Source organism: Callospermophilus lateralis, chromosome 6 (assembly GCF_048772815.1).
Source record: "Callospermophilus lateralis isolate mCalLat2 chromosome 6, mCalLat2.hap1, whole genome shotgun sequence".
NCBI classification, from domain to species: Eukaryota; Metazoa; Chordata; class Mammalia; order Rodentia; family Sciuridae; genus Callospermophilus; species Callospermophilus lateralis.
This window is the reverse complement of record NC_135310.1, coordinates 78,750,444-78,763,076: the sequence shown is the minus strand read 5'-3', so window position 1 is coordinate 78,763,076 and position 12,633 is coordinate 78,750,444.

Genomic DNA, 12,633 nt, shown 5'->3' with positions numbered 1-12,633 from the left:
GTTTCTGAAATCCTACTTACCCTCAATTTTTAGGAGCCAGGGTTTGAATTTGCGATTATCCACACTATTGAAAGTTTGCACTCACACTGGGATGATTAAACAAAGTCTTGGCTGGCTCAGAAAGAGAAATCCAGAATTTATCCTATTACAGAAAATGCTCTGACTCTGTAGGGCTTTCCAAATATGTTTTAATAGAGGGATCATGTAGCAGAGGACCTTGCCAAAACACAGGCTTTATCAGAGTACTAAAAAGGAGAAAATGAAAGCCTGGGAAACCCAAGCAAACTTGGTAATGTCTAATATTTGCTACTGGTTTTTGTAGACAGCTGAATACAGTTTCCTAGTCACCTCTATTATTTTAGATTGCTTTTGGGTAGCATTTTCCCAGGTGCAAAGTGCTACCAGCCATTTCTTCCCACTACCTGCCGCCCACACTTTGTTTTGGTAAATGTAACTTGCCTGGGAGCTGCAAAAATGCTGCGCTGCCCAGCTCTGATGCCAGACTGGAAGAGACATTGTTCTCTGTAAAATCAAGATAAAAGTTCAGACGGGCCAATCTGCCTCAAAATATGATTTTAACATTTATTTTAAGTTAATTGAAACAGGAGCTTGGTGTCCTTCTTATTACAATATCTTTCTTTAGTTTTAGAACAGGTTCTATAATAATATAATTAAAATAACCTTTATTTATCTATTTTTTTTAGCCACAAAGAGGGAACTATAAATTATTCTTACATCTGAGTTTCCTTCAGCACACACAAAAGCCAGTGCTTGCTCTGCCCCAATAAATCAAGGCTTCAACAAGGGCAAAGTAGCTAATCAAAGAATGCGGCTTCCACTCACCAGACAATGAAATTCTGTGTCTGTCATCTTTGGAATTAATAAGAGATAAAGGGCCACTTTATGCAAAGTTTTCAAACCAGGTCAGAAGAAAGTCAGGACACAGACTGGATTTGTAAACCTGGTCATTCTAATCATCTAAGACTGCATAATCTAACAAAGCTTGAAAGTTCATTTGCATTTTATGCTCACAAATAAGTGTCTTCAAACCATTTAAAACAGGACCAAAGACTTCATCACTTTACTTTTGAGAAATATATTTTCAAAAAATTAGTAAATATTTTTGAGCTGGGAATATTTCTTAGAGGAGATAATATTGGAAGCAAACCTCAAAGGATGTAGAACATCTTAACAGAGAAATGTGTAAACATTCTGTAAAAATGGATTGACTCAAATCAATCATAACCCATTGACCCAAATTTTCTCATTTTCTAATATTAAGGCTCCCAATAGAATAATTAATGAAGCAAACATCTATTGAACTAATTCTCGGCAGCAGGCATTGTATTGAGCACAGGGTTAAGAATATGAAAAAAAAAAAACAGTTGGACCTGCCCTTAGGGAGGTATCACCCTTTAAAAAGTTCAAATGTTGCTTAATCTTATTACACAAAATAAAACACAAGAATCATTATAAATTGATTCCCAAGTTCATTTGGAAGCTCTCCATGGAAGTTTTGTGTCATGGCAGTTTTCTCAGCAAAACAATATCTATCCAGAGAAGATTGTTTCCCAAGATAAGAATGTAGTTGCAAAAATCAATCAAATGTGCTAAACTTTCACCATAACTAAAACCATAAACTCTAATTTTATATAATGGCTTGAAAACAAACAAAATAAAGAAAAAATGATTAATGCTCATATTATAGCACTTCTGTAAAGGTAGAATAGGAAAACATCTAATTATATTTGGAGTCCCAGCTTGAAGCCCAACTGTGCTAAAATCTGGTATTTCTGGCCTAAATCTGTTTACATGCAGGATCAAGATTCTTCCTTGGAGAAACTCACTTGAAAAGAAGACAGAATTCTGCTTACGGGCTTCATTTTAAAAATGGTGTTTCATACTTGGGTGCAAGGTACTCAAAACTTGTCTTCAAGTCTAGCTCCTGGGCTGGGATGAGGACTTCAAATAAAAATTGAAAAGAGTAACTTTCACTAAAATTCTACAATTATAGACTCTGGGATGCAGGGAAACAACACTGCTTCGGGATCCACTTTACAAAGTTCTATACAGAATGACCTCCCTCTGCACCCTCCACAGCCTCAATTTGGCTTATCAAAGTTTCTGAGGAAGCTCCTGGGCAGGAAAGTCACCATATCTCTAGTGGGACACCCTACTGTGGACACCCCCAAAATGGAGATCACGAGTAACAAATGATGCTGGAGAAAAAGAAGAGAGAAAATGGTGGATGCCATGAAGTAGGGGATAGATATTAGATGGCACATGTATTTCCCCCACAGAGCATCCTGGACAGAATTAGAGAATTTTGCAGGGAGCTGCAGGACTTCAATACTAAGAGTATAAGAACCAGAGTGCTGTGGCTTATTCCTGCTCATCTGATCTCATTTGTTCATGACCTTGTGTTGAAGGGCACTACATAAATGCAGGTTGCTCAAACATTAGATCTGTTTTCAAACAGCTTCTATTTTTCATATCCTTCATATTTAAGAATATGCTGAATTATTCTCTAAGACAAAACCTGCTCACTTATCTGAATGTTGTAATATCTGAAATGTACTAATGTACTAATATATTCATCAACTTCTTTCCCATCTGAGGTAGTGTTGGCAAAGTACATAATTTTATACTGCAGTGACCCCACAGCATAAGGCTGAATGTAAGTGAGCAGGGGAAAGTGAATGGGAAAGTGATGAATTTAAAGATGAGGATTTGTTCACTGGGAAAGACTCTGCCTTGTTCTCCTGAGAACCAGTGGCACTGGACAAGGAAAAAGTATTCCTATTACTTCAGGGAATTACATAAAAGGTAAGTTGAACTTCAGTCCAGAGGTCATCTCTTATAGGATGCCTTGTAGGAAACTTTTGGATTATATCCTTCTCCTCATTTAAAGAATTTTTGCAAAAGATTTTCTGTTCCCAAGAGAAGATTCAGAAGGAACACATTTTAGAATGGTTTTCTTTTTCCGTGTCAGAGCAAAGCCAAGTGAAATTGTAAAAATATGTATACCATTGTGCTTTAAATGTTCTTCAAAAATAATTAAAACGAGTATAGAAAAAAAACTGGCAAAGTTATTTGGTCAAGACATTCTTTGATAGTTTTTTGGAACTGGAAAGCCACTTCTTGCTTGCAACAATAGGTCTTCCTTTCTTCTCAGTTTACCTTCCACTCTGCTACCAGATTAATATTTCTCTTTTTAAAAATATTTTTACTAGCTGTTAATGGAATTTTATTCTATTTATTTATTTCATGTGGTGCTGAGAATCAAACACAGTGCCTCATGCGTACTAGGCAAGCACTCTACCACTGAGCCACAATCCCAGCCCCAGATTAATATTTCTAATGTATTTCTATCCATGTTATTATCCTGCTTAAATTCTCAGAAAATAAATCAATAGGATATGAGGACAAAAGGTGACAGAAACCCACAAATTTATAGAATAATCATCTACCTAAAATATATACCATGTGCTCTTATAAACATCATGCATGCATTAAACCATTTAATTCTCAAAAAAATCTTTAGAGAGATGCTGCTTAGTTATTTATTGAGGGGAGCGGTAGTTTAGAGGGCCTTGCTATGTTTCCCAGGAGACCTTGAGCTTCTTGAATGCACCACTACAGGAATGCACCACTGTGCCTGGCTTTTTGCTGCTTTTTAAAATCTCATTTTAAAGATGAGCTTAAGGAACTTGCTCAAGATTACACAGGTGGTGTTCCAACAGAGGCAATCAGACTACTGAACCCTCCTACTCTTAACCACTGCGTCCAAACCCTAAAGCTCAAAAATACAAAAGAAAATGTATTTCCTGATTATTGTCTTGGTCCCTGAAAAGTCAGAAAGAAAGAGAAGGTTCTCTAGCTTCTTGATAGCCTTAAGTGCTTTCCACAATCTAACAAGAACACTATCCTACCTTGTCTTTCACTGTCCCATCTCTCTTTTTTTTTAAATTTTTATTGTTGGTTGTTCAAAACATTACATAGTTCTTGACATATCATACTTCACACTTTGATTCAAGTGGATTATGAACTCCCATTTTTACCCCGTATACAGATTGCAGAATCACGTCAGTTACACATCCACTGATTTACATATTGCCATACTAGTGTCTGTTGTATTCTGCTGCCTTTCCTATCCTCTACTATCCCCCCTCCCCTCCCATCTTCTCTCTCTACCCCATCTACTGTAATTCATTTCTCCCCCTTGTTTTTTTTTTCCTTTTCCCCTCACTACCTCTTGTATATAATTTTGTATAACCATGAGGGTCTCCTTCCATTTCCATGCAATTTCCCTTCTCTCTCCCTTTCCCTCCCACCTCTCATCCCTGTTTAATGTTAATCTTCTTCTCATGATCTTCCTCCCTACTCTGTTCTTAGTTACTCTCCTTATATCAAAGAAGACATTTGGCATTTGTTTTTTAGGGATTGGCTAGCTTCACTTAGCATAATCTGCTCTAATGCCATCCATTTCCCTGCAAATTCTATGATTTTGTCATTTTTTAATGCAGAGTAATACTCCATTGTGTATAAATGCCACATTTTTTAATCCATTCATCTATTGAAGGGCATCTAGGTTGGTTCCACAGTCTTGCTATTGTGAATTGTGCTGCTATGAACATCGATGTAGCAGTGTCCCTGTAGTATGCTCTTTTTAGGTCTTTAGGGAATAGACCGAGAAGGGGAATAGCTGGGTCAAATGGAGGTTCCATTCCCAGCTTTCCAAGAAATCTCCATACTGCTTTCCAAATTGGCCGCACCAATTTGCAGTCCCACCAGCAATGTACAAGTGTACCCTTTTCCCCACATCCTTGCCAGCACTTATTGTTGTTTGACTTCATAATGGCTGCCAATCTTACTGGAGTGAGATGGTATCTTAGGGTGGTTTTGATTTGCATTTCTCTGACTGCTAGAGATGGTGAGCATTTTTTCATGTACTTGTTGATTGATTGATTGTCCTCCTCTGAGAAGTGTCTGTTCAGGTCCTTGGCCCATTTGTTGATTGGGTTATTTGTTATCTTATTGTTTAATTTTTTGAGTTCTTTGTATACTCTGGATATTAGGGCTCTATCTGAAGTGTGAGGAGTAAAGATTTGTTCCCAGGATGTAGGCTCCCTATTTACATCTCTTATTGTTTCCTTTGCTGAGAAAAAACTTTTTAGTTTGAGTAAGTCCCATTTGTTGATTCTAGTTATTAACTCTTGTGCTATGGGTTTCCTATTGAGGAATTTGGAGCCCGACCCCACAGTATGTAGATCGGAGCCAACTTTTTCTTCTATCAGACGCCGTGTCTCTGATTTGATATCAAGCTCCTTGATCCATTTTGAGTTAACTTTTGTGATGGTGAGAGAAAGGGATTCAGTTTCATTTTGTTGCATATGGATTTCCAGTTTTCCCAGCACCATTTGTTGAAGATGCTATCCTTCTTCCATTGCATGCTTTTAGCCCCTTTATCAAATACAAGATAGTTGTAATTTTGTGGATTGGTTTCTGTGTCCTCTATTCTGTACCATTGGTCCACCCGCCTGTTTTGGTACCAGTACCATGCTGTTTTTGTTACTATTGCTCTGTAGTATAGTTTGAAGTCTGGTATCGCTATACTGCCTGATTCACACTTCCTGCTTAGAGTTGTTTTTGCTATTCTGGGTCTTTTATTTTTCCATATGAATTTCATGATTGCTTTATCTATTTCTACAAGAAATGCCATTGGGATTTTGATTGGCATTGCATTAAACCTACAGAGAACTTTTGGTAATATTGCCATTTTGATGATGTTAGTTCTGCCTATCCATGAACAGGGTATATTTTTCTATCTTCTAAGATCTTCTTCTATTTCTCTCTTTAGAGTTCTGTAGTTTTCATTGTATAAGTCTTTCACCTCTTTTGTTAGGTTGATTCCCAAGTATTTTATTTTTTTTGAGGATATTGGGAATGGAGTGGTTGTCCTCATTTCCATTTCAGAGGATTTGTCGCTGATATACAGGAATGCCTTTGATTTATGCGTGTTGATTTTATATCCTGCCACTTTGCTGAATTGATTTATTAGCTCTAATAGTTTCTTTGTAGACCCTTTTGGGTCTGCTAGGTATAGAATTATGTCATCTACAAATAGTGATAATTTAAGTTCTTCTTTTCCTATTTTTATGCCTTTAATTTCTTTCATCTGTCTAATTGCTCTGGTCAGTGTTTCCAGAACTATATTGAACAGAAGTGGTGAGAGAGGGCATCCCTGTCTTGTTTCAGATTTTAGAGGGAATGCCTTCAATTTTTCTCCGTTCAGAATGATGCTAGCCTGAGGCTTAGCATAGATAGCTTTTACAATATTGAGGTATGTTCCTGTTATCCCTAGTTTTTCTAGAGTTTTGAACATAAAGGGATGCTCTACTTTGTTGAATGCTTTTTCTGCATCTATTGAGATGATCATATGGTTCTTATCTTTAAATCTATTGATGTGGTGAATAACATTTATTGATTTCTGTATATTGAACCAGCCTTGCATCCCAGGGATGAATCCTACTTGATCATGGTGCACAATTTTTTTGATATGTTTTTGTATCCGATTCGCCAGAATTTTATTGAGGATTTTTGCATCTAGGTTCATTAGAGATATTGGTCTGTAGTTTTCTTTCTTTGAAGTGCCTTTGTCTGGTTTAGGTATCAGGGTGATGTTGGCCTCGTACAATGTATTTGGAAGTTCTCCCTCTTTTTCTATTTCCTGGAATAGCTTGAAAAGTATTGGTATTAGTTCTTCTTTAAAGGTTTTGTATACCCATCTGGTCCTGGGCTTTTCTTAGTTGGTAGTCTTTTGATGGCTTCTTCTATTTCCTCAATTGATATTGGTCTGTTTAGGTTGTCTGTATCCTCCTGACTCAATCTGGGCAGATCATATGACTTAAGAAATTTATCGATGCCTTCATTATCTTCTATTTTATTGGAGTATAAGGATTCAAAATAATTTCTAATTATCTTCTGTATTTCTGAAGTGTCTGTTGTAATATTGTCTTTTTCATCCCATAAGCTGGTAATTTGAGTTCTCTCTCTTCTTCTCTTCATTAGCATGGCTAAGGGTCTGTCGATCTTATTTATTTTTTCAAAGATCCAACTTTTAGTTTTGTCAATTTTTTCAAGTGTTTCTTTTGTTTCGATTTCATTAATTTCAGTTCTGATTTTAATTATTTCTTGCCTTCTACTTCTTTTGCTGTCATTTTGCTCTTCTTTTTCTAGGATTTTGAGATAAAGTGTGAGATCATTTATTTGTTGGTTTTTATTTTTTTTTAAGGAATGAACTCCAGGCAATGAATTTTCCTCTTAGAACTGCTTTCATTGTGTCCCATAGATTCCGATATGTTGTGTCTGTGTTTTCATTTATCTCTAAGAATTTTTTAATTTCCTCCTTGATGTCTTCTATAACCCATTGATCATTCAGTAACCTATTGTTCATTCTCCAAGTGATGCATGATTTTTCCTTCCTTCTTTTATCATTGATTTCCAGTTTCATTCCATTATGATCAGATAAGATGCATGGTATTATCTCTACTCCTTAAGAGTTGCCCTGTGACATAATATATGATCTATTTTTGAGAAGGATCCATGTGCTGATGAGAAAAAGTGTAACTGCTTGATGTTGGGTGGTATATTCTATATATGTCAATGAAGTCTAGGTTATTAATTGTATTATTGAGTTCTATAGTTTCTTTATTCAACTTTTGTTTGGAAGATCTGTCCAGTGGTGAGAGAGGTGTGTTGAAGTCTCCCATAATTATTGTATGGTGGTCTATTAGACTCTTGAACTTGAGAAGAGTTTGTTGGATGAACATAGCTGCACCATTGTTTGGGGCATATATATTTATGATTGTTATGTCTTGTTGGTGTATGGTTTCCTTGAGCAGTATGTAGTGTCCCTCTTTATCCCTTTTGATTAACTTTGTCTTGAAATCTATTTTATTTGATATGAGTATGGACACTCCTGCTTGTTTCCAAAGTCCATATGAGTGATATGATTTTCACCAACCTTTCACCTTCAGTCTATGTATGTCTTTTCCTATCAAATGCGTCTCTTGTAGGCAGAATATTGTTGGATCTTTTTTTTTTTTTTTTATCCATTCTACTAGCCTGTGTCTCTTAATTGGTGAGTTTAAGCCATTAACATTTAGGGTTATTATTGAGATATGGGTTGTTCTTCCAGCCGTATTTGTTTATTTATGTTACTTAACATGGTTTGTTTTTCCTCTTTGATTATTTTTTCCCTTTACTGTACTACCTCCCACTGTTGGTTTTCATTGTTATTTTCCATTTCCTCTTCCTGTAATGTTTTGCCGAGGATGTTTTGAAGAGATGGTTTTCTAGCTGCAAATTCTTTTAACTTTTGTTTATCGTGGAAGGTTTTAATTTCATCTTCCATCCTGAAGCTTAATTTCACTGGATACACAATTCTTGGTTGGAATCCATTTTCTTTCAGCATTTGAAATGTGTTATTCCAGGATCTTCTAGCTTTCAGAGTCTGTGTTGAAAGATCAGCTGTTATTCTGATTGGTTTACCCTTAAATGTAATCTGCTTCCTTTGTCTTGTAGCTTTTAAAATTCTCTCCTTATTCTGTATGTTGGGCATCTTCATTATAATGTGTCTAGGTGTGGATCTCTTATGATTTTTGCACATTTGGCGTCCTGTAGGCTTCTAGGATTTGGGATTCTGTCTCATTCTTCAAGTCTGGGAAGTTTTCTCATATTATTTCGTTGAACAGATTGCTCATTCCTTTGGTTTGGACTTCTATACCTTCCTGTATCCCAATGACTCTTAAGTTTGGTCTCTTTATGTTATCCCATATTTCTTGATGTTCTACTCATGGTTTCTTAAGAGTCTCGATGAGCTGTCTATGTTCTTTTCAAGTTGAAATACTTTGTCTTCATTGTCTGATGTTCTATCTTCGAAGTGTTCTACTCTGCTGGTAGTATTCTCATTTGAGTTTTTAAGTTGGTTTATTGCTTCCTGCATTTCTAGGATTTCTGTTTGTTTGTTTTTTATAACCTCTATCTCCCTGTATAGTTGATCTTTTGCTTCTTGGATTTGTTTATGTAATTCATTGTCGAAGTGATCTTTCATTGTCTGATTTTGCTGTCTAATGTCTTCCTTGAGACTTGAGATCATCTGAAGCATGTATATCCTGAATTCTTTATCTGACATTCCATCTGCTGCAGATATTACCTCTTCTAAAGTTGAGTTGACCTGAATTGCTTGTGGTCCTTTCTTTCCTTGTCTGTTCATACTGCTCGCGTTTCTTTCTGCTTGGTGAAACTGTTGTGTTATTGAATTTTCCCCCTATATATTTATATTGCTCTTGTATATTTGTAAAGTCTCCCTTGCAGGCGCGGGCGGCGGCTGTGCTCCTCCTCCAATTGGGGTGATCTGTCTATCACGCCGGCGGGCCTCTGGGCCCCTTCTCTGGGTCGCGTGGTCTGCCTACCTTGCGGGCAACGGCTGGGCTCCTCCTCCAATAGGGGTGATCTGTCTACCATGCTGGCGGGCCGCTGGGCCTGTTCTCCAGGTTGCAGGTCTGCCTACCTTGCAGGCGCAGGCGGCGGCTGTGCCCCTCCAATTGGGATGATCTTTCAACTAAGCCGGAGGGCGGCAGCTGGGCCCTTTCTCCAGTTGGGGTGATGTGTATACCACGCCGGGGGGCCACTGGGCCTGTTCTGCCAGTCGGTCACAGGTCTGCCTACCTTGCAGGTGCAGGCGGTGGCTCACTGTCCCATCTCAATTCCTCCAATCTAGCCAAAGAGTCCCCCTATTTCAAAATATCATTTTTCCTGAGTGTCTCCACCTTCCTGATCTCAGTCATCATTCGAGGTCCACCTAAAATCCTGCCTCATCCAGACCAGGATGTTCACTGGAAAGGATTTCCTTGCCCCACCCCAACTATTGGGGTTCACACTAATGGCCTGGCCTCATCATCTCTGCTGCAAGGAACCTTCATGTGCTGCTTCTCTAAATTTTCATTCTGGCCAAAGCCAGTTCTAATGACAGCAACAGATTTCAGAGACACCTCAATGACAGTGTAAGGAATGCAACCACCAGATGTTCCACAAGTGGCAGCCTTCATGCAGAGGACCCTCTCAGCTTCCCGGAATCAAGCAAAATACAGATAAATATGAGCACTGCAATCAGCTCTTCGAAATTACTGTGAACTGTTGTCACAGGGTTGAAAAGATGCACAGGAAATGTATTTTATAATGCAAGTGCTCTTTGTTTCCTCTATGGATTTCCAACACATTTAAAACTTAATGATGGTTTCTTTACACCTTTAAAAAATATATCTCATTTTCTGTTAATAGCAACAATGAGCCACAACATCTGCCTGTGAAAGACAAAGTACCAGTGCTTGGCCCACTTCATCTTTGTTTCCTGACCTCATCACTTCTTAGATTGTATTGAAATAAACTGGAAATTTGTTTCAATTTCTTAGTTACTTTATGCACTTTATTTCAAGAATTCTTTCTTAACATTGGCACTCAGGCATATAATTATGTGAACAATGTAGAGAATTTATAATGCCCATTATTGAGTTTATTATTCAGAATATTAGGGTGAGGGAAGAGGAGCTAATATTTTTGAATAATATTTTTTTCATAAAGGAATATGTACAGCTGTCTCTCCCGCTGGAGATAGCCCACATTGTCCCTTGAATGTGCCTCCGCTTTCCTAAATAAACCTTTCTCTGTCTTTGGGAGTGAAAAAGTAATGTGTAATATTGTGGAAATAAAACTAACAATGATTCTTTTTTATACTTATGTCACTATCCTAATGAGGAGAAAATTTCAAGTGAAGGAATCACACAGGAATCTATACTTAAATATACCCTTAAGCCTTTTTTTGGGGGGGTGGGGCTGGAATTGAACCCAGGGGTGCTGGACCATTAAGATACATTCCCCAGCCTTTTTTTTTTTTTATTTTGAGATAGAGTCTCATTGAGTTACTGAGGCTGACCTCAAATTTAGAATCTTCCTTTCTTGGCCTCTGGAAACAGTGGGATTATAGGCATCTGTCACCATGCCCAATGTACCCGTAAGTCTTAAAAGAGAGGGCAGGAGTATGAAAGACCAGCACTTAAGTGGCATTGCTTGGAGATAGGATGGAAGATGTAAAGAGAAGAATAGGTCATAGACATCCCCCATCCCACAATTACTGGTTCCCTTCATTGGTTTTCAGTGAAGAAATAGAGCAGACACCATTATTTTGGGGGCACTTATGTTTCTATAATTCCTTTCCCAGCTTAATTCTGCAGTACACCTGCCACAGACTCCTCAGGCCTGCAGGGAGGAAGGTAAAGGGTAACTATTTTGAAAGCTCCAGCTAAGATGGGGTTCTACCAATAGAACAGCTAGCAAAGCTAGCCTAACTGTAAAATAAGAAAGGTGGACACTTACAGTGTGTCTTTCAAAGGATCCTTCTTTTGTCCATCGGGTGGCCAGCCCAGTAGTCCAATCTGCAACCGTGTATGGGTCTCTTAACCAGGAAACTTGTTTATACTGACATATGCCCTTGTGGCTCTCTTGTCTGACCTGTATCCTGTTTATTTTTGCCTGACCAGAGCTTTGGATCTACCCCTCCAACCTTTGTCACTACCCTTACTCTCACCCTGGCACCCGTGGGAAAATCTGACCTAGGAAAGCCCCTGGTTCTTCTGATGGAAAGTGCAAATTCAACACTTCATCACAATAGGAATAAGTTCACACATTTGTTACTTATAGACCCTGGACAGGGAGAGTGTAAGGAGCGTGAAGGGCAATTCTGTGTCCCTGGGTCACTCAGGGCAGGAATGTAGAATTAGGCACAAGTGGATGAGTGATAGGGGGACTAGTAGTATTCATAAGAAAAGAGGGCATGGATCCGTGAGTTCATGTACAAATGCCTGAAGAAGTCTGTTTAAAGATGAGAATAGGACAGTAGGAAGCCCAGTCTCCTAGCCAGAGAGATGCCCCTGAGTTCTTATCTCTGGCCACCAGCTGGAGCCATTTGGGTGTGGTGTGTTCTTCTAATGCTTAGGCAGCGATTTGAGCTGTCATTCCCAATGCAGTAACAAGCCCTGTCCTTCTTGAGTTTAGGAAATGTTCAATCAGAACCCTCAAATGGAAAACTTACTGCTGCTACTGTTTTAAATTAAGTTACCTGCTGATGGTGTTCATGATTTGAGTATGTTTACAAGTACTGAAATTTGCAACAAAAACACTAATTAATAGAGCATATATAAACAAATTATGGCAATAAAATAATTCTCATCTTTTTTGCCCCCAAAACAAGTAATAAGAGAAAAAAGTTTTAAATCATAAAATATTAAAAGAGATCAAATAAGTCTCAATGGATTTATTTAAAAAAACAAAATCAAATGTGGCACAGTGGCTTATGCCTGTAACCCTTGGGAAGCTAAGGCAGGAGGATTGCAAGTTTGAGTCTAGCCTGGGCAACTTATTTATTTTATTTTTCAAAATTAAAAAGTAAAAAGGACTGAAGATGAGGCTCAGTGGCAGAGCATTCCTGGGCTCAATCCCCAGTATTCGGAAAAACAAAACAATAACAACAAAAATATCTAATCATGCTGTTATAGTGGGAAAAAAATGAATAAA